The sequence below is a fragment of the Danio rerio genome, chromosome 13 (assembly GCF_052040795.2).
Source record: "Danio rerio strain M-AB ecotype USA chromosome 13, GRCz13ab, whole genome shotgun sequence".
Taxonomy (NCBI): Eukaryota; Metazoa; Chordata; class Actinopteri; order Cypriniformes; family Danionidae; genus Danio; species Danio rerio.
This window is the reverse complement of record NC_141033.1, coordinates 23025694-23049751: the sequence shown is the minus strand read 5'-3', so window position 1 is coordinate 23049751 and position 24058 is coordinate 23025694. Positions and strand designations below refer to the sequence as shown.

The 24058-nt window shown below is 37.4% G+C and overlaps 1 protein-coding gene across 4 annotated transcripts in view; it reads right to left on the bottom strand.

Moving 5' to 3' along the window:
* ccdc172 (coiled-coil domain containing 172) overlaps positions 1–24058 on the bottom strand; it is a 321472-nt gene that overhangs the window by 132389 nt on the left and 165025 nt on the right. The window contains exon 9 of one of the 4 annotated variants that reach the window (XR_015505476.1): positions 11974–12183. The exons of 2 other annotated variants lie outside the window; for them this stretch is intronic. The gene's annotated coding sequence lies outside the window, so the exon portion shown is untranslated. Of the gene's footprint in view, positions 1–11973; positions 12184–13236; positions 14211–24058 lie in introns of those variants that run through there. One more of the 4 variants, XR_015505460.2, reaches the window with a different exon arrangement.

Below are 24058 nucleotides of genomic sequence, written 5' to 3'. Positions count from 1 at the left end.
ATGTGCATTTAAATATGTATGAAATCTCAATGCAGGTTTGACGTCCTCAGCATCTGTTAGTGATGCACAAATCAGCTTTCCATGTGTAACCTAAGTGGCACCAAAATGGCAGCAATGCATTTTTAATGGCAGCCAGTCACCAGGGGGGCCCTTTCCCGCAGCACGCCACCGGGCCTCCGGCAGCAACATGTACAGGAGAAAGCGATCTGATTTCTGCAATCTGCATAACCCAGCAGCCATAATGACTCCAGCTTCGGCTTAATAAGAGAGCTTGTGTCCAAGCGCGAGTGTTTACCCTACAAGCCGATGGGCCCATTGCAAAGAAACTCATCAAAGGCCAGAGTTTGATAAAGCACTTCATTTAAGCAATTAAGTCAATGATAGATTCAATTAAGCTTTTTATGAGTTCAGGTGGAGCGGAGGACCGGGGGGTCTCGGCGGATTGGATTTGGGTACGAATTAAAGGTGGATGAGCTGAGAGGTCATACTGTGCATGCACAGGCTACACCACTCAATATTTAAAAAGAAGGAGCAAATTAACTGCTCATACCTTCATCTGGAGGTTTATCCTGCAGCGGCTCAGCACACTGACAGATAAGAACATAATGTGTCCCTGCTGTCTAATAGCAAAATAGCTGCAATACGCTCTCATCTCAGCCCCTCCTTTTTATGTATAATTAATGGGTCTGCACTGTTGTGTTAAGTCATACACTAGTGTATATAATTTGGGGTTGGTCAGATTAAAGGTCTTTGTACACTAAAGTCTGAAATTTTCCTCAGCGTTTTTTCTGAATTCATATCTGTGAAATTCGTCACGCTCAGAAACTTTGCACAACGAGTTCGATGCGTATTAATTAATCTGTTCCAAAAAAAAAAAAAAAAAGCAAAGCAAGCAGCAATGCTTAGTTCTCTCTCTTATTCAAAAAAAAGGATGTGTTCATCCAATTCATTGCAAGGTGAGAAAGGAGAGTTCATCTCCTTATCAAAGAGCTGCACGGGATTATCACAAAATTCAAAGATTATTTTGGGAAAGCAGTGGTATTTTGATACTTTGCTTACAATACTAAAGCCACATAACACAATTTTCCACCATTGGATACACTTGCCAAACAGTGGCATGGTAAAGGTGATCATCAGGCATTGAAACCAGCATTCAGGTAAAGAAGCCATGGCAAGATAACCGTTTTCAAGGTATACCAAGGTTTAACATTGCCAAATTGTTCTGCTATACTAATCTTATACTAAGTTATGAATAAGATTTTCTATTTACGTTTTTTTAAGATAACAATATCTCCAGCAGAAATCTGTGTTTTTAAAGTAATGAAGACTGCAGAAGTCAATGATTTAATTATTTAGCCTGAAATGTTTACTCCTTCAAAATATTATAAATGTTTCCTAAAATAAAATATATTGTATTCAAAGTGGAAAGTATTTTTATTTTATAATTTTTTTTTACACAGACATTTAAAATTAATATATTTCAAAGCAATAATCACAATACTGTGAAACCGTCATGTTTTTATACTCAAGGTCATCATACCATTAGAATCTTATACTACAGCAGGCCACAGAAGTTATGTACATCTTTCACTATATTTCACATTTTCTTTGTCATAAAGTGCTTATTGCACCATGTGACAGCATTCTGGATTTTGTCTTTGCTTGTCCAAATTGTCAAAACACCTCTCAAAAAGCTTTTTACAGATGTGAAAAATTAAAAAAATATCTAAGCCAATTCATTTCTGATGTAAAAAGTATCTTATATTAAGTTTAAAATACAAAACTCTAGACCAAATTCAAACTGTTTGATGCAGTATTTTTCTTAAATGACAAAAAGACATAAAAAAGGATTTTTTTATCACTCTCATGACACATCTGCACAGCAAAATATGGGGACCCAAAACAACTCTATGGGTGTTAATTTCAACACTTTGAAAGTGTCTCATGGGGTCCACTCAAAACAGACTTAAATCAACACTTTCAAAAGGGTTGGCACATTGACACCGAAGTAAGGGTTAATTTTAACTCAGGGCAGAGTTAAAAAATGTAACTATATTTAACACCACCTGGTGTAATATATTATTTTATTCAACTCTCTTGAGTGTAAATATGGTAAAAAGGTCAAATAGACTGTAAATTACAAAATAAAAAACATTTTATTTGAAAACATTCACAACTTCAACAATTCATTCAATTTTTAAAATGCAACAATGTCAAATTTGCTTTAAATGTTTTATTAGTAAAGACAGTATCAACAAAATATGATGTCCAAACTTGATGTTTCATCAGAGCAATTTGAAAGTTCAATATATCGTCACTCATAGTTTTCTTCTGAACGCATAGTTTTTTTCTGAAATTACATTTTAAACAACTTGGCGTGCAAATCTTTCACTTCGGGTGTTTCCTTGGTCCTCCATATCAAACACAGCAGTTTAAATGAAGGTATAAATGCTGTAAACTTGTGTGAAAACAAACTGGAGCTAGGAAATCTCATCAAGCATGTCCTGTGAATGAAGTGCTTCCCAGCCACAGGATGACCTTTTTATCCATGACGATGTACAGTAGTAGCTGCTGATCGCTCGTCTGGTGGTTCCTGATGCACGGATATACTGTAGGGTGATGCTCATTTAAGAACTCTTCAAGACTCCAGCATGACTAAGAAAAATGTTTGAAAACAAATTGCAATCAAATTCTATGATATATTTAAAAGAACATTTAAAGTAAATAAAACATTCAAGAAATCTAAACTCACCTTTTGAAAATCCACATGATGATCCACAACTTGACTCTCCCAGCTGGTTGAGGTGACAGGATATGGAAGAGTAGAAAAAACACATACATCACTGTTGGATCTCCAAAAACAATTAGGTTAACCACTATGACTAGAACTGGAAAAACAGGCAGCTGTCTGTCCAGAATCCTGAATTTAACACAACACTTGGAGCAAAATTTAGAGGAGCTTAAAATCTTTTATATCATTTAGTGATGCTGACTTCCCTAAAATATTGGCCACAGTGTAAAAAATATTCATAAATTTACAGTTTTCTGTAAGCGTGTGCGTGCGTGCGTGCGTGTGTGTGTGTGTGTGTGTGTGTGTGCGTGTGTGTGTGTGCGTGCATGTTTCTTTACCAGATTCAACTTGTTAGGCCCTTTCAGGTCCAGTATTGACGCCACCTTTCCTGGAGTCTAGCAGATGTTTCAGGTCCAAATATAATCTAAAATATTAGGATAAGCAGAAGAGGAAAAGTGCAAAGCAAAGAGCAAAACATTATTTAAGTAACAGTTCACCCACAATACAAAACTTATCACCTTCATGTCATTTGTTATTCTCTAATGCTCTAATACCCTCTCAGCTTATTGTAAAACAAATACAGAACTTTATCAAACATACCTTCATTATTATCACCACATATGACCAAGAAGGTGTGCTTGGTCATTTCACCAACTCTGGAAAATACACCATCCGTCTCTAATCAGCCACCGTCACAGGGTCTTGTGTTATTGTACAGAGAACTGTGGCTGTTAAAAAACAACAACACATTAGTATCTAACACATATGCATAACCTTCAGATAAAAAAGAGAGATGAACATCACAAAGTATGCCTCAAACATTTTCACATATCTTTTGATTCAGATGTTGATTATTGATAATAAATCTACAAATCAAACCTGTATCATCATTAGGCTGCTCAAATATGAATCAGTTGATTAATTTTACAGACAGGTGGCTGTTTACAACGCACTAATAAAACGGAAATGTTGTGTACAGTACATGCTAAGTTTAGCCTATAGTTTTAAGCACAATATCATGCGGGAGAAAAAGCTTGACTAAGATGTTCCTGCCAACAGAAATAGCCTAACTTACTAACGTCAGACATCCCGAGTTGGGAAAAGTCATTTTCGGGGGATACAGAGTTGATTTGCGGGAGGTAGCGGGAGAGATGAGTACCTAAAGAGCAATGGGATGAGTTGCGCGCGACGTACCTAAAGAGCGGTGGGGGTGACTTGCGCGCGACGTACCTGAAGAGCTGGGAGGGATGCGGTGGAGAGGGGCGTGCAAAGTGTTTAATGACCGGGCGGGAGACGCGCGATATCCGGGAGATGATCATTCATTTGCGGGCATCTACTTGGGCAATAACGTTAACGTTAGTCCCGCAACTTCCGGGAGACTTCTGTAACGTTAAATGTCTGATAAAGTGCAAACGCGGTCATTTAAAGACATTAATGTTAACATTCCGACTTTAATGGTTGTCAACACTTAATATAATTCAAGCGTACGTTATCACACGAGTCTAAGTTATGGACTAACGGTATATGGACGGCCACGAATGAACCAGTTTAAAAGGGCCGCGGTGTTTAAAATAACCAAATTAACGTACACTAATAACAAACAATCATTTGTTTCAGTCAGGAAGCCTTTTACAAGTAAGCATATGTTCATTTACTCACCAGATATGTTTTAGAAACTCTCCAGAGCTTATGGAAACCGTCCTGTGTTGCCGTTAGCATCCGGGCAGAGTAGGCTAACGTTAGGCGGCTCCGGGGATTCCCTCGCTAGTTTGCTTGGAATTAAAGGAGAAGTGTCGATTTTATTTTACAGATGGGTAACAACGCACAAAATGGCATTAAGCGTGACAGAAATGTGTTGAACATGTACATTTGATGTTTTTATGCACTATGTATGCGTGAGCATATATAAAAACATTCTTGAAAAGAAGTCAATAGTAATGCAGTTAAGCTAGATACACAAACAACCATGAATGAACCGCAGAAGTTTAAAATTGTAACTCCATTCTAAAGTTATTAACTTCACAACATGTTTACAACTGTATTTCCTCAAAGAAAGTCTGTAAAATACCAACATTTAGGTAGTTTGACTCACCAGTTGCTGTTCTAAATCTCAGATGGAAAATGGCGTCTGGAAAATTCTTTAGTGACTGGGGCTGCATGAATTCCCGGATGTTGGAAATAACACCACCAAGTGTTAAAAAGATAACTCCTTGATTTCGCACTGAATAAAAACAATTCTAACTCTTATTATATTCATTTATCAAAATCTAACTCTTTAACGTCAACACTTTACTCTCAAATGCTTCAACACCGAGAATTTAACTCTGATGAATTTGCTGTGTGGGAGTTTTAAAATGTGGTAAATAATGCAGTTATTTTATTTATTTATTTATTTATTTTATTTATTATTATTATTATTATTTTATTTTTATTTTTTTGAGGGGGACTTGTGTCATGACAAGGAAGCCGTTTGTTTGTCAAACTTTTGCTTCCAGAGGTTTGTTGCTAATCAGTTCCTCCAGCATAATGTGATTTATGTAATTACAGAATTTAACACAAAATTAACCAGGCAAATTCAGCGATGCTTGCAATTTTTGTGAATTGCCACAGATTTCCCACTGATTTTGAGCAGCATTAAATGTGTTATGTGATGTTTTTGCAACACACACATTCATCTGAAGTCCACTTAAAGTACATATAGGCTGTATGCTCTAAATTCATCACTAAACTTCTAGTTGCTGTAACTATCTATGTATGCTCTCACTATAAGCGCACATACTCTCTCCTCACAAACACACTAGAGGGTTGCACAGACTAGTTGACTGGTCGACTTTATTGCTCTGCCAGGTCGCTTTTTGACTGACGTCCACTAGTCGTTTTGTGCAGATCATGTGGTTTTTGACCTGAACGACACAGCAACCGTACTAATGAATGTAGGATCACCGAATAAAAGTAGTTCATTGCCCTCCGATTATTGAAATTAATTTAAATTTTATTTTTCTTTTGTCAGTGTCAAAGATTCACATGAATTTTGAGTGAACTAAATCGTCAAAAAGATGTCAGCCAGTTAGATCAATACCCTGGAGCAGATGATAGCCAATCGCGTTTATGCAAAACTGGAAAGTAATGTGATTGGATGTTGTCCTCTGTGATGCACTGACGCTCACATGTGTGGTGAAGATGCACGCAGTGACAGGAGACATCTGATTACCAAGATGAGCAGTAACCAAGTCTGACCAGGACTGTGAAAGAGAGTTAAATTATAGCCTTTGTCTTTCGTGCATTTGGTTTTATGAAATAGCTTGCCATGATTTGGTTTTAGATGTACTGTGTGCTGATTGCATTAATTTTGCAGTAAACATATCTGTTATTGTTACATACCTATTAGTATGGTCTAGCCATGTAGCCATGCATTTTGCACTATAATTAGACCGTGCTAATGTTTCCTTAATGAACAGTGTTGACATGCATGAATGCATTTGTTTTCTACTTAAATTATTTATTTGCAGTCATTGGTAGGGCCAGTCAGAATCTGCACAAATCTTTTTGCTATTTCTGTGAAGAAATTAGTAAATTTACGGACTTACGTGGAATGGTTTTGGGAGTATCGTAACTAAAACTTAACATATGAAATAATAAATAATTTAAACTTTAAGTCAAATGTTTACAATGCAATTCCAATTAGATTCTACTAAAAGACAGACTATATTCATTTACAAATGGTAAACAAAATCAATAGTAAATAAATCAAATGGACATTTTCATAATAGTCAATATTATTACTGATATTAATTTAAAAACTGAATCAATATAAATGTACACACATTTACACAAGTAAATAAATAGACTCAACAATGGGCTAAAAATCTGTGTAAATCTGCAGATTTCTACTTGAGCAGATTCTGTGTGGGCCAAGTCATTGGTAATGTTGCATTGTTTTTGCAATGTGTTATGAGCTGTCAAACAAGATTTGGATATACTGTACAATAGCTTCCAAGCAAATAATTAGCAAATTGTAGCATTTTGCAAAACGTTTGCATGTTGTGTTTTATTGATGGCATCCCCAATGACTTGTCAACGTTGACTTGACTTTAAAAATATAAAAGTTGACTTGAAAAAATCTAAAGTTGTTCAACTCCTAACACACACAACTGCACGCTTTTCATCAGCCCGTCAAGTCCATCAAGGTCATCTGTGAGCTGCATAAAGGGACTTGTATGCTAATGAAAAGCATAAAGGAGATACCAAAGTACTATACATAATAAAACTCATTTTGCAAAACAACAGAGCCAGTGATGGAAATATTGCTGCAAATATTGAACAAAAATACCACAAAATCAGTAATTTCTTTACAAATCTGAAAACTATGTGCTGCAAAATCTTAGACCGACTGGTATTTCCACATTCACGATGGCATCAAAACCTGTTGCAAGTTCCTACTGACTTCAGTAGTGTGATGGATTTCTAGTTGAAATTAAGTACTAATAAAGGGCAGGGTTTAATTGTAGTGTTTCTCTTCCTCGTCTCTCACTAACAAACCAACTAATGGATGAAGACAAGAGGCAAAGTATAATCTGCACAAGTCTTCAAACTGACATTCTATGTTTTCTGTATTAACCTGTTTGGAAAAGCATTCAAGTGCTTCATGACATTGAGGTTGAGCAACTGGAGTCACATGGACTGACTTTAAATAATGTTTTAATTACCTTTCAGGGCCTTTGGAGAGACTGTGACATAAGGTTTCAATAGGGGGTAAAAACCTCTTACACTAGCTGCCTTTTAAGTTCTGTACTGATTATAAAAATTAGCTTCTCACCTACAGCATAAGGCTCTAACCAACGTTCTGTCTCACTAAAATCTCACCCGTTCTTCAATGTCTAAAAACTCAGGGCTTCTGGTAGTACCCAGAATAACAAAGTCTGCTAAAGAAGGTTGTGCGTTTTCATATCTTGCTCCTAAAATCTGGAATAGCCTTCCTGATAAAGTCAAAGGCTCAGAAACACTTTCTCAGTTTAAAACTAGATTTAAAGCATATATTTTTTGTAAACCATATGCATAATGCATTACATTAGGATACAGTTAAATTCAACCTTTCAAATGAGTCTTTAAGACTACACTCGGAGCTGGTGAGACTGTAGAATGAAATGTTTTTCTATGCATGACAAACTTGCAGTGATTTGCATTTTGAAGAAAGTCTGTGATGAAAGTTTTGGTAATTGCCAATGGCAGGCTATTACATAAAGAACCATTTTATAGTGCAAAGAATCATCTGGGGCTACACAGAAATTTGTGTGTTGAAAATGTTAAGGTTCTTCAAAGAACCATCTATACCAGAGATGCCCAAACTAGGGCCCGCAGACCAAAGTTGGCCCATGGTAACCTTTGATTTTTGATGGTAACTTCCATCCTATCTGAAAACAGAGGGAAAATGATAGAGAATTTTGTGATTAGATTTAAAAAAAAAAAAATGAATAAATAAAGTCATTTAACGGATTGCGGACATTGCAGAATATATCAGTAAGTGAATCAAGGCAAAGTGTATTTTTTGTGTTATAAATGGGATTGTTCGTGTTTTTTACTGTAAGATGTTCATTATAAATGTACAAAAATGTACAATTATTACTACAATTAAGGATTTTAAATGTAATAAATTATAACATTACTTAAATTAAATAAGAAATGATTTATTCACTAATTCATTTTCTTTTCAGCGTAGTCCTTTAACTATTTGGGATCGCCACAGCGGAATGAACCGCCAACATATTCAGCATATTTTTTTACGAAGCAATATTTTTTCTGGGAATCATCCATACACATTCATTTACACTAATACACTATGGACAATTCAGCCTACCCAAATCACCTGTACCGCATGTCTTTGGACTCTGGGGTAAACCGGAGCACCCACAGGAAACCCACACGAACAAAGGGAGAACATGCAAACTCCACACAGAAATTCCAACTGACCCAGCCGAGGCTCGAACAAGTGACCTTCTTGCTGTGAGGCAACAGCAATACCTACTACGCCACTATGTCGCCCAGAAGTTATGTAATGAATTCTAATACAAAATTATATATATATAAACCTAAGAAAATCCAATATTTATGCCAAACTTTCTTTTGTCAGCAGGCAGTGCTATCACTGTATTGCCATGTAGATGTGTTCAGGAGATGAATACATTATCGCCACTTCTGGGGCATGTGTAAAGTTTCGTGAGTTTTTGAACATGTCTAGACCCTCAAAACGGTGATTTATTCCTAAAAAGAAGAAGAACCCCTGATCTACACCAACAAAGAACCTTTTAAGAATCTTCATTTTTAATATGGGACACCCCTAGTGGTCTTTGAAGGGTTGTGTTGCAAGACAATTTAAAAGGCATTCACAAAGCACATATAATGGGTTTTTGCTTAAAAAAAATAAAAAATAAAAAAATAATAAAATAAAAAGCAAGATAAGAAAAAAAAAATCTCCAGAGGATTTTATGAGTTTGATCTGTGTGCTTCATCCATACAGTAGTCAACTCAAGTCCCATTCCAGTGCCCATAGCCCAGTCCTGTTTGTATTTCAGTCCCCAAGCCAGTGCTATGTACTGTATGCTCCAGTCCTGTGTCATCTCCAGTCCCTGTAGTTCTTGCACATGGTCTGGTGTCAGATTCAGACTCCGAACTAAGTCTTGTGTCTATTGCAGTCCATGAGTTTAGTTCAATGTCAACTACTGTCCAAGAATCATAACACACCACATGCTACTACATAAGCTAACATTGATTTTTAATAGTAAATCATTTGGTTATCTTTTAGAAGTACACTGACATATAGATCATTTGAAATACAACTGACACTCTAGAAACTATAATCATCCTCACTACGGATACTGCCTCCATTATACAACAACAAATTAGATGCTGGGCAAACAATGCTAATTGGCAAATTCATAATTGTTTGGAAAGCTATAATCATCTGCAGAAATAAACCCGGTAATCTTTTTTCAAAACATGCTGTGAGTACGAGGTATGAATTTCTGTATCTCGGCCCTGTAAATAATGTGCAACCTACTTTGAACAAGCAACACAGAACAAAAAGGGGCCTCTATTTATCCACCTAAAATGTGCATCTGTGTGGGCCTCTTAATGGATAACCCTGGCAAGACATGTTTGTTTGGCTTTCTCTGTGAAAGTTGCCATGTCATTGTGTTGGTGTCATTAATTGCTGGCATGTATCCACCAATTCACCGGTCAGAAAAACGGGATTGGAGAGGGAACTACAGAGAAAGAGTAACATAAAATGTATCACTGGAAGAGTGTTCCTTTGTTTGTTTGTTTTTTTTTTCTTTCTTTCTTTCTGGCATATTCATCAGGTGTTGATGAATAGACAGCGTAATGTCTTAACATACCCGCCCATATGCATCCTGCTGGGTCGGCCATACGCCACTGCAGGGACACTTGGCAGAATTATTAATGCTGTCTCTGAATCGACAGGGAAACAGTAAAAATGATAATACTGCTGCAAACGTTTCCATTGCCAGGCTTTCTTAAAAATAGCTTCCTGGTGTGGAGTCTGTGCATAAAAATGCTACGTACAGACAAAAAAAAAACAACCTCATGTGGACACTGAGATAGTACGATGATGTGGGCGGAAAGAGAACTAAGACTTAAAAAGCAAGTAAGGCTATTTCTATACTTCATATTAAGTCGATTTTTTTTGTCAATTCAAGCACAAATGGGCACCGCTAAATACAGGGTGTAAATGTTTTGAGGTCATTCACTTTTGACCACTTCTTAAAATCACATTAGATTGGATTTCAAAGTGCAAACACTCTTAAGGTCAAATGTGTTAAAACAGCCACTATCATAATAAGATTATATAAGATTATAGCCCCTTTCACACAGTGATACCAGTAAATATCCAGAAAATTTCAGGACCAACTTTACCAGTAAATTCAAAAAAGTGCTGTTCACACAGGCGAGGACGTTACAGATTTTTTTTGAAAAAGAGCATTCACACAACCATTCCAAAATACCGGTAAATTCTGACATCAAGCAGAAATGACCTCTAAACGGCTGCGCTTGTATTTGTAAACATTTGACTACATTACAAACTCTGTGGATGGATAAGTATTGTGAACAACTTCGATAAACATATGGAGGAACACTTTCGCATGTTAAGATGTTCATAATATGTGTGTGTGCTGGTGCTCACCAGCTGCTTTACGTGCACACGCGTCAGAGCTTAAAGGTGAACAAACAATGGCCTTATATAAGCATTTTATCGATACTTTTTACACAGTTGGCAGTAAGAAGGAACATATAAATGTTATCTAATATCTAGCAGCTAAATGTGTCTGGAAAAATATTCACAGGCTTTTATTCTCATAAACAGTGCGGACGTGAAAGCGTCAGAGTGTTCTGACCTGGCTAAAGTAGACATCTAACGTGTTTTAGATGTGAACGCCCTCTTTCCGGCAGTCTTCCTTCTGTGTTCACACAGTGCAGCATTCTGGCAAATTACTGGTAATGTTACAACTTCTCTTTCCAGAAAAAAAACCAGAGTTAATTTATTAGAAATTTATGAAATTGCCAGTAATTTTCCGGAAAGGTGTGTGAAAGGGGCTATTATATTTGATCAATATCAAAATCTTAGTTCTACATCCTTTTTAATTAGCATGTTTTCTTTAAACTCAGAACTGTGGGTTTATTCATTAAAGTATTTGTGTGATGAAATGTAGATGTAGAGAGTGGAACTTCAGTTGAATTTCTAAGAGTTTTTCTATCTTTTTACTTTGTAAAAGATAAAGTAAATTAAATAAACACACACACACACACACACACACACACACACACACACACACACACACACACACACACAGACATAGACATTTTAACAGTCAAATGAGGCACCAAAATAATAATTCTGGGCTAGAGAGCCAAAAGCAATAATGTCTACTACTTTCCCTAGAAATGTAGATGTTTCATCAGCTAAGTTTTCTTCTTTAAAAGTGTGGACCATGTTTATGCTTAAAATAAGTAGAATTATCTACTAAAACAATGACATCATAATATGGCTGCACAATGTGAAGTTTATTTATAAACTAATCTTGAGAGGAGCACACGCTTATGATTGATAGCAGCTGGTCCTCATTAGCTAACGCATGATTCACCAATCAGACTATAAATAAGTATCTTACCTTAGCCATCTTCGTCTTGAAGAATCCCCCCTTCCACCCCTACTCCTCCCCTTTCCTTGACAGGGCAGCATGGAGGCCCAATGGTTAGCATCATTGCCTCACAGCAAGAATGTCACTGGCTCAGATCTTACATGGCCAAGTCGGCATTTCTGTGTGAAGTTTGCATGTTCTCCCTGTGTTTGCGTGGGTTCTTCCCAGGCTCTTCGGTTTCTTCCCATAGACCAAAAAAACATGTAACATATGTGAATTAACAAAACTAAATCGACAACATAGACAAGCATAGAATTCAGCATTCACTCTCCATAGCTATTTACCATTATTAAGCAGGGGAGTTCTCGAGACCTACCTAAGCAAGCCAAACAGGCTTTATAATCAATCATCAGCTAAGGGCGAACTCTTGAAAAATAGTTTCAGCATTGATATCACAATGTGTGCATCTGCAATAGTCACATCACAAGAAAAGCAATGTTGAGTTTGAATTATAGTTGAGCAAGAGCCACAGAACATGTGTGATTTATAGAGTCCCTGTTTAACCATAATAGATAGGGATGTAACGGTATTGTAAATACCGTCATACCGCAATATTAATTTTTTTTCGATATTACCGAAGTCGCATGACTCGGTAAAACTATAGGTCTTCTGAGAAAATTTGCTCAGGCGAATGAAACGAACGGGAGGTAGCGAAAACTACAATTCCCATCAGCCCATGCTTGACCATCATCCCTTGCGGTCTGTTGTCGCTATAGATCCAGTAATGCGGAAATGGAGTGTGCTGCTAGAAGCGGGGATCAAAAAGAGCCAGAAAACTCTAAAGCGGGTGTTGTCGCCGCACGCGTACTGAATAGCGGTGTTGTTGCGCGAGTTCTTATCAGCTGTGTTGTCGCGCGTGTACTGAATAGCGGTGTTGTCAGCACACTGTTCAGATTGATGCAGACATGAGACCTCTATCTTACTCATGGTTTGTCCTCTCAAGTGGGGGAAAGAAATTGCACAACGTTACTCACTGCTGTCAACCTGGGCCAAGTCATATCTCTCTTGTCCCAGAAACCTCAGTCCCAAATGAGAGGGTTTTTTTCTGTTGCAGGGGACATTGTAAATACCCAGAGATACCAGCTTTTACCAGATTATATTTATATGATAATTTTCCTTTAAACCCATCTCTATCTAAGTGAGTGAGTGATTAAATGTTGAATGTGATGAGTTTTCAACAATACTAAATTGAAACTTTATTTTTTTTACATGGTTTAATATTTTTTTGTTATTAAAATTGAAGTTCCTGTTTCAAAGCTTACAGATAGATGGCTAATTTGTATGTCATTGACACTTTTGGCACTTTTTTGGAGTATTTTCATAAGTTTTGTTTTTTCCTGTAAATGATTCAATAAATACCGTACCGTGACATTCATACCGAGGTATTACCGTACCGTGAAATTCTGATACCGTTACCTCCCTAATAATAGAGTATAATAGAGTTAAGGTTTATCATTCATTCATTCATTTCCTTTTCGGCTTAGTCCCTTTATTAATCTGGGGTCGCCACAGTGGAGTGAACCACCAACTTATCCAGCACATGTTTTATGCAGCGGATGACCTTCCGGCTGCAACCCATCACTGGGAAAGTGATTGATCAGTGAAAATGAATATTAATTCCAGTTGAAAACTGTCTTTATACAGGAGACCTACATGTATGAGTGAGAGAAAGAAATAGATAGCGGCAATTTTAGACAAAATGTGAACCACAGATTTATAATAACCCTTATGTTCATATATCATTGCCAAATGAATTGGAAAGCATTAACACGTGATGGCCTTTGGGTTTTCTTAACCAGTTTTATTTCATCTCGAGGACTGTTTGACAATGGTGATACGGCCCACGCATATATGACAAAGCATGCACTCATTAAGACAAAGCCATGTGGGAAATAAAAAAAAAAAAAAAAAAACACCACCTACCAATGGTAGAAAAACAAACAGACATGCAATCAATTATGGAGATTTCAACAGACAGAAAGGTCAAAGCAGAAGTAAAACAAGACGTGAGAGGGATGATGAATCAGTCACTTGGTCATATGTTGTGTTTTCTCATGATTGAAGTGAAATGATTGACTGCCCGGTTTTTGATGCTAGTTCCAGCGCTTAGTTTTCCTGCTTATTAGGGGTTACTCCTGCATATTAGGGGTTGACTCCATATGTTTTATCACTTGGTGCCATCATTTCTAGGTCACCCTAAAAAGCATCTGATAAATGAATAAAAGCAAACATATTTAAAACATTCTGAACTGATTATATCACTAAGTAAGGTTCAATGTCATTATTCACATAATGAAAAATGCAGTATTTTACACAGATTATACAATCTATATAACAGAAATTGTGTAAAATGTTGGTTGATTAAAAGTGAATGTATCTGATTTAAAATACAGGAAACAAATGACAATATTTTTATAATTCATAAATGTCTTTTTGGTCATTTTTGATCAATTTAACAATACCCACTATAAAAATAAATAAATAAACAAATAAATAAATAAATAAATAAACAGTGTATTTGCACATGAAGTTAATTTGTACAACGGTTTTCATATATACACAATATTTCATTGGTCGCACGATACAATAGGGTTCCAATAATCTGAGTTCATGTGATTACTATGATCTTAGAAGGTCATGGTCAAGGTTGTGCAAGGTAATAAGAACTAACAATGAACAACTTCATGGCGGCGCAGTGGGTAGTGCTGTCGCCTCACAACAAAAAAGGTGGCTGGTTCGAGCCTCGCATGGGTCAGTTCCCATTTCTTTATGGAGTTTGCACATTCTCCCCATGTTCGCGTGGGTTCCCTCCAGGTGCCCTGGTCCAAAGACATGTGCTATAGGTAAACTGGGTAAGCTAAATTGTTTTTAGTGTATGTGTGTGAATAAGAGTGTATGGATGTTTCCCAGTGATGGGTTGTAGCTGGAAGGGCATTCGCTGCATAAAACATATGCTGGATAAGTTGGCAGTTCATTCAGCTGTGGTGACCGTTGATTATTAAAAGGACTAAAATGAAAAGAAAATGAAGGAATGAATAAATTAACAACTTCATTTTCATTAAATAACATTAACAAAGGTGAATAAATGTTGTAATAAATGTTTTTTTTTTTTTTGGTCATGTAATTAAATCAATTAAGTGAAGTTTATGTATAAACAAATTTCGAGAGGATCACGTGCTTATGATTGCTAGCAGCTGACCCGCATTATCCAATTCACTACTATCCAATCAGATGACTCCTAAACTACTATAAATACCCTGGGGTTTATTCCATTGCTATCTTCGTTTTGAAGAGGCAGCTTCACCGTAGCTAGCTCCGTTGAAGAACCTACTCGAAACCAGCATGGACAACCAAAGCATCTACAAGCTATCACCTACCAGCTATCAGCTACAATCTACCAGCTACCATCTTCAAATTACCAGCTATAATCTACAAGCTACTAGCTATAATTTACAAGCTACAATCTACAGCAGCAACAACAACTGCAGCAACAACAACTGCAGCAACAACAACTACTACTTCAAAACAACTCCAACAATTGCATCAACGACTTCAACAAACATCAAACCTTCCACTTCAACGCATCCGCTGTGTCTTCAACCCTATTCTCCAGCAAATGACAGCCAAAAACTCCAAAGCCATTGCAATGAAACTGAACCATTACCTTTTTCCTAGCGGTGCACATGCTATGCACATGAAGGGAAGCTTTGCAAAATAACTTTACCAAACATTTAGACTAAAACATTTATAAATCTTTTGAATAACAAGACTAGTGTAAACAATGATTTTAACTAAAGATACTCGCCTCTTGCCCGTCCACTGATCCATAACATCTAACAGCTTGTTTGCCGGAATGTTCAGCAAGCAACAGCTCAAGCCATAAACAATGGTGAACTTGATCAACAAAATGGCCGCCGGGCTTTTTCACCTTTGGCACGCTTGACTGGCTCTCCTTCAAGCCAATAGCTGTAAGGGGAAGCTTCACCACCCAATAAGCTCTCTGGAGAAGGTCCTGCCCTCTCTCTTGACTCTGTTGCAAGTCTTATGAATGAATTTGGACCAGACAAGCTTGTGAATGAAGTTAAGATACCAACAAATGTTATTCATGGATTAAAGTAAAGCCAATTACTAACATTCCATTCACAGTTTTACTAAATGGTGACATCGCCCTTGAAGTCTTACAGAGTTCAGAGTTTGATGTTAGCAATTAAAAAAAATAAAAAAAAAATAAAAAAAATAATAATAATAATAAATAAATAAATTATACACAGAGCACTGGGGTCCAATTACACTAGACCAGTGACTCATTTATTCATACACTAGTGTCTTACATAAGCTTATAATGGCAAGTCAGTTGGATGTGAAACAGCAACAAACAACTTCCTGATTGGCTGCTATGAATAGGAGGACATTTCTGACAACGGAACTTTAATAAACACTTCCAGGACCACCAGACAAACCATACCCCTTATCCTCAGCTCTCCATCCAGTTGCCATTCTGTGGGGGGATGAATGCTCACCTCTACCATCCCTGCACGTAGCGACATCAAGCTATCAGACCATGCATTAATAAAAAGACCATGACATTTGGCTACCACCCCCAGTAAGAGCCTGCACTACCCCCTCCCTCTTCCCGACTCTTACTGCCCCCCCCCCCCCTCCCCCATAGCTCTGACCCCCGCAGGGGTCGCGCTGAGCTTCAACTCTCGCAAGAGTCACCATTTGCGCCCCACCCAGGCCATTAGAAATGGTATGTATGCGCATGTTATACGCATACATCCGATGTATACCTGTTCCGATGCATGTGCATGCACATGCCGAAACAGGAATAGACGCACGTGCATGCTCACGCACGCAGGTTATCCCCTCTCTCCTTTTCTTCCTTTGGCGTCGAGTTCCTCCGCCCTCTCTTTTCTTCCTTTCTCATAGGCCATCAATCCTCAGCTCTAACTCCCGCAGGAGTGACTAAAACGAGCTTCGACTCTCGCAAGAGTCCCGCCCCGGCCACCCCCTGCTGCAGTCTCCACCGCCCCCTCTCTTTCCCAGACTTCAGCAGGGGAAATGCCCACAGCAGCTCTGACCCCCGCAGGGGTCGCTCCGAGCTTCGACTCTCGCAAGAGTCAATCACCACCCACGCCTGGCCCTTACCATGTAATAACCATATATATTCATATATATATATATATATGCATATATACTTCTATATTCTCCTTTTCTTCTTTCTGGAGTTGAGATTCTCCGCCTGGCAATTATTTGCCCCTTCTTTCTTCCTTACAGCGTGAGTGCTTCCGCTACTTTTACCCTTCTCTGATCTTCCCCCTTATCTCCTTACCCTCCTATTTCCTCAATTCTTTTCCAGCGTTGAGTCCTCCGCTAACTGTCTTTCTTTCAGCGTCACTCTTTCGCTATGTTCTTCCTTACGCATAGGCCCTCAATCCTCAGCTCTAGCCCCCGCAGGGGCGACTAAAACGAGCTTCAACTCCCGCAGGAGTTCAGGCCCTGGCCACCTCCCACCCTCTCATGCAAGAGTCTCCACCGCCCAAATCTTCCCGACTCTTGCTTGAGCAAACTAACCCCAGCTCCCACCCCCGCAGGGGTGTATATATTTGAGCCTTGACTCCCGCGGAGTCTATCCAGCCCTGCCCCCACCCCGCCTAAGCTCTAGCAGCCTACTTTGCTCTGCTCCCTTAGAAGCTTCTCTTCCTAAGCTATCAAACGCTATATCCAGCAGCCGGATATGGCTTGTTACACCTGCTTTTTGGGGGGCTCTTCAATACGCGGCTGCTGTCCCGAGCTATTCAAAGGCATTTTTGGGGAGTTCCCGAGATCTACCTGAGCTCAAACTCCCCTCCCGCTTTGCAACGGGAGGGAGTCCTGGGCTCGAGGATCTCATGAGCTCAGGGCTCTCTCCCGGGACAGCATGCCAAACAAGCTTATAATTAATCATCAGCTAAGTGTGAACTCTTGAACTGACATTAATTGTACCTTATATTAAAGTGTCACCATTCATTTTATTACAGTAACTTTAATAAATGCAAGACATCCAAACAGTACCAAAAAAAGTGTAGGTTATTCAAATTGCCCAATATTTTCCCCAATTCCCTTCATACATTAATATACTATAGTCCTATACATGTTCATAATTCAGCATTGTAGTGAAGTCCCACTACATTCAAGATTTTAGCTGGCTGAGGCGGCCAAATATGGATCTGATTTCGGTTCGAAAATCAAGAGTGGAGAAGAGATTCTTTCTGATGAGCATTTATTTTCTGTCCTGAATATGCAGCTGAGGTATGCACTGGAGATATTGCAAAGAATGTGTGGGTATGGTCTACAAAAGGAAATGAAGGCTTTCTGACAAGCATTTACTAAAGCATTATTAAAAATAAACAATAATAAATGCACCTTGAACAACTTCATTTTCATTAATTACCATTAACAAATATTAATAAATACTATAGTAAATGTATTTTCATTGTTTGGTCATGTTACTATATACATTAACGTGAACACTACATTAAACATATGCCAGAGTAGTTGGCGGTTCATTTTGCTGTGGAGACTCCAGACAAATCAGGGACTAAGCCGAAGTAAACTGAATGAATGACAACATTTTCCTTTTACTATAATAGCTTTAATTAATGCATGACATCCAATCAGTCCAAAAACAGTGTAGGTTATTTAATCTGCACACTACTTCACTAATATCCCACACCCCTCTAAACATAAATACGTTATAATAATAGACCTATACATTTTCATGACAGCTGAGTTGTGCCAACAGACACATTATGTCATGTCACTATTATGTAGCTCAACTGAATCATTTTTCAGTAGCAATGATTCATAGCTGATCGCTTCATTCATTCTTTCACAGCACAGTAAAATAGCTACATGTCTTGGTCTCGCCTACAGCAACATGCTACTGCTGGTGTGTAGCATCCATCTGAACGAATCTTTTCAAAATCAAGGACAAGTATTCCACTTTATCAGCTGTAATCTTCTTTACAGTATGAAAAGGCAAACACCAGAACAGCTGGAAACAGTTATCTATAGATTTGCTTCGAAAATGCTTGACAATATATATATATATATATATATATATATATATATATATATATATATATATATATATATATATATATATATATATATATACATACATATATATATATATATATATATATACATACATACATATATATATATATATATATATATATATATATATATATATATATATATATATATATTTTTTTTTTTTTTTTTTTTTTTTTTTTTTGCAAGATGAGGCATCACCGTGTGAATGAAAAAGCCTAAATATTCATGTACAATTGCCAGATCTACATCTAGACATATCCAGGCATCTAGCATCCAGCACTGTTGTATTTCTTGACTCCACAGACTCTGATGCTGATGGTTAGCCAGTGCTCTGTTCATCACCTCTTTAGGTCTTTGACACTAAAGCCAACAGCACCATCTGCGACCCAGTCGGCTCTCCAGCCGCCACTGGACACAGATCTGTACTGACAGGTTGTGAGTTGGAGTGCCAGTGCCTTTTTCATCTCTGGGGAAAAACATCAGTGGACAGAAACACCTGTTCACACCTCTCTTCTCCCCAGGGAAGTGTCTCTGGTTCTTGGGGGAAGAACTATTCTGTCTGTCAAGTGGACCTTTTGAAAAGCACCAGCTGTATATGATGAACCTGCAAAGCTTCTTCCTAAAACAGCCATGGAGGATGAGCATTTGTCTGTTGGAGTCTTAACAAGAGGGCTCAAGTCAAAAAATTGGCTATTTTGAGTCCTCGGTTCACAAAGGAAGTTTTTAGGGGATTTAAAAAAAAAAAGGTTTTCAATTTTTCAACTAACCTTAGATACAGACAGGCTGATGAATGTGCAAAGGTGTGCAAAAACACACTGGTGCATGTTGTCTATGGGTCATGTTGATTTTTTATGGAAGCACATTGCCATCACTCACAAATATATAAACTTCCCAGAAGATCTTGAATGCAGAATTATTAAAGTAGGTATCACTGCAACTCCAAGTGGGAGGGATTTAAATCACAAGTAGGTTGGGTTAAGGTGGGGTAGGTGGAGCAGATATTAATAAAACAAATCAGGTTACTGTGAGTTTGGGTTTAGGGTTGGGGTGGGTGTAGACCAGGGGTTTTCAAACTGTGGGTCGCACAGTGAACAAAGGTGGATCGCGCAACATCACATAACTGCAGCTATATTTATAAAAGCTTTTTTAGCCTCATTTTGTGCATATCAAATCGCAAAATCCAAAAATCCACACACCATATATTTTTTTATGCTTTAAATGCATACTTTTTTACCCATTTTTCCATATTAAAATATTATAGTGGGTCTTGAGATTGAATTACTTGCCTAGGTGGGTCCCAGAATAAAAAAGTTTGGGAATCCCTGGTGTAGACAATAATAAAAAACACCACTATGAGGTTGGGTTTAGGGTTGAGGTAGGTGTAGACATTAACACAACAGAACAGGCTACGGTGAGGTTGTGTTAAAGGTCGGGATAGGCGTTAATACAACAAAACAGGTTACTGTGAGGTTGGGTGTAGGGTTGGGGTAGGCATTATTACAACACAACAGGTTACTGTGAGGATGGGTTTAGGGTTGGAGTAGGTGTAGATATTCAGAAAGCACAATAGTGGACTGTCATGTACAAGACATAAAAAAAAAATAAAAATAAAAAAAATTCCAAGTTTATACAGCCCACTTAGAGCTCGAAGACCCACCCACTTGGATATAAATCAAATAGAAAAATGTGTTTCAAAACATTTATTTCCCATTAATATTTATAATTTGTTAAATATTGAATATGTTTTGTTTTATTTAAAAAAAAAACAAGTTTCTGTTGATAAAACTGACAAAAATGTGGGAACCTGTTCTCCAGTAATCATTTTGTCAATGTAAAATATTTATTACAAATTCAGTCATTTACAGTGATGGCGTGTCAGTTTTTTTTTTTTATTATTATTATTGTGGCGGTCAAATCATTTTTTTATCTCAAAGGTTGTTTCTTTATTTTTAAAGCATTGAAAATGGACTTGCATTCTCGTAGAAACCGTTTTTGCCAGGCTACCTCAAAAGAACAAACTCAGGACACCATGAGAACAGAGAGCATGTCTTGTTAGAAATGAGATGCTGCGTTCTTTCTAATAATCACGTGACCTTCACATATTTTTAACGAGACATTATTTAAACATTACAGCATTCATACAACAATTTATTGTTTTTCTCCTTTTCAAGACATATGTATGTATCACAGTAGGATGCTGGACGACAGCGTTGAGGATCCACATGCAGGATTTATTAACAAAAAATAGTCATGCAGGCAACAGTCATACATAAGAGCAAACAGTATTATATACAGGACAGTCCAAAAAAAGTAGTCGGGTCACAGGCGAATAGATCGGTCTGGGCGGCTAACAGTATAAACATTTAACAAAGTGAGGGTCAAGAAACACGGCACAGGAAAAACAAGACAAGGTAAACACTTCATAATGTTGACAGGTGAACAAGACTCAGATGGAAATCAGATGTGTTTTAATAGTCCAGGTAATGAAACAATGATGAACTTCAGCTGTATGTCTGTGTGTGTGTGTCATCAGCGAAAACCGGAACAGGTGCATGACAGAATTTGCAGTCCATTTAATAGCAAATTTGTAGTTCTCCGGCGATCCGCAGTAGCTAAATCATTGGTGACTATATATAACATGAGCAAAAACCTTACAAATATACTTTGCACAATACAAATAAAAAGCATATTATTATGGATTTCAGAAAATAAACACCCTTAATGTGTTTATGCCTTTATTACAATTTTCATGTTAATGTTTACTTTCACCATCTCGTTTAGGGAAACTCCTGAGATATACAAGTTATATCTCTGAACTTTAATAATAAACAAGTGTGCAATAATGTGTGCTGCACTTTCCACCTCCTTTATTCAGCTGAGCTGCAATGCCTTTTGGGAATTCTCAGGCAAGTTTTGAACTCAAGTCTGTATCGGTGCGTCCTCAATATCAAGAACACATTTAGAAACTTTCACACATCTCGTTCTTTCGGTCTTAAGTATTGGACCTGAACTTTGATGGTTGATGATGATGTTACATGAGAACACAAGGACACAGAATCGCTGAAGAACGCATACTGAGAAACAGCCAAAATCTTGGGTTTTACCATACTCAAGACTTATTAGCACAAATCACTAAATCATCTACCCCTATTGCTGCTGACTCTATTCAGACATAGACTAATTCACACATTAATGTCTTTCTGGAGTGAGTACATCATCGTTACCTTATCCCCAAAAGTAAAAGAGTAAAGCAAAGAGCAAAAAGTAAAGTAAAGAGAAAAGAGGCTGAACAGAAGAGGTTTGTTTATTATAACCTACAAAGTCCTCCATGTATATAGCAAATGTGCCATGGTGTGACGTAACTGTCTCCTAAAGGGAATGAGAGTTGAGACTCTGATTGGTTTAATGCACATTATGCTCAAAACACACCCATAACTCCTTAAGAGAATAAGTACAACCCTATTAGACCACGCGCCAGGGCAAAGGGTGCATTTGTCTGTCGTTAAAATAGCAAAAGTGGATTCGGACATGCTCTTAATGTTTTTGCGCCATGCGCTTTAGATTTTACACCTAGATCGTTAAAATAGAGCCCCCAATGTGTCTTTGCCAACCCATATTTGTTTCTGAATAGCACTGACATAGCCTGACGACTTAAAATAAAAATAAAACATTACACACTCTTTACTCTCCCACAAGTGGAGCCAAAGATTTTTGTAATTCTGTCTTCTGTTGAACAATAAAAACATATTTTAATAAAAGCTGAAAACCTGCAACCATTGAATTGTGTAAGAAAATAACACTATGGAAATCAATGGTTACAGGTTTCTAGCTTTCTTCAAAACGCTTATTGTATGTGTTTAACAGAAGAGAGCAAGGCTTTGGAACAAGTAAAAAGTGAGCAATGACAAGATTTTTAGTTGTGGGTGAACTACCTCTTTAATTCTATCTTAGTTTAAACAATAATGTTGAATAAGTTACACTCCTCTGTAGAGGTAAAACAAAAAAAAAAAAAAGTTATGAATGAATAAAGCTGTGCTAGTTTGCAAGAGAAATATTAAAGAAATAAATCACCTAAAAATGAAATTTCTGCCACCACTTACACTTCCTCATGTCATTCCAATACTGTATTTTTTCATCCGTGGAACACAGGAGATGGAAGAGGGATGAGCGGATTGTGATTGCAACTGTCAAGCTCCAAAAAGCACATAAAAGTAGTCCATGAGGCTTGTGTGCCATATTCCAAGTCTTCTGAAGCTGAACAATAGCTTTGTGTGACAAATAGGCCATTATTCACAGGCAACCTTCCCTTATAGGCATTCACATCTGCCACATTAATGATACACGAGAGAATGTCTTTGTTGATACAAGCACAATGTGTACAACACCAACCACATAAGGAGAAGGATGGAAGAAAGAAATGCATAAACTTAATGGAATCTCAGAATAAGACAGCGGTGTGAAAAAGTCTTTGCCTTCTTACTGATTTCTTATTTCTCTTGCATGTTTGTCACACTTAATGTTTACATAATATTTCAAACAAATTAAAACATTGGTTGAGGATAACACATTTTTAAAATGAAGGCTTTTATTATTAGTGGAAAACAAAATCCAAAGCTACATGTGCCCTGTCTGAAAAAGTGTTTTATCACACCTGAGTTCAATTTCTTTAGCCATATCCAGAGCTAAATACTGCCACACCTGTTACCAATAAAGAAATCGCTTAAATAAAACCTGCCTGACAAAGTGAAGTAGACTAAAACATCCTCAAAATATAGGCACCATGCCGAGATCCAACAAAATTCAGAAACAAATGACTGGGACAATAATTTAGATCTAAAAGTCTGGAAAAAGTTATAAAGCCATTTTGCATACCATGTAAAGGGAAATTATCTTTAAGTGGATAAAACAAACACTTTTTGTTTTTGTTTTGTTTTGTTTTTGAGAGCTTTCCTAG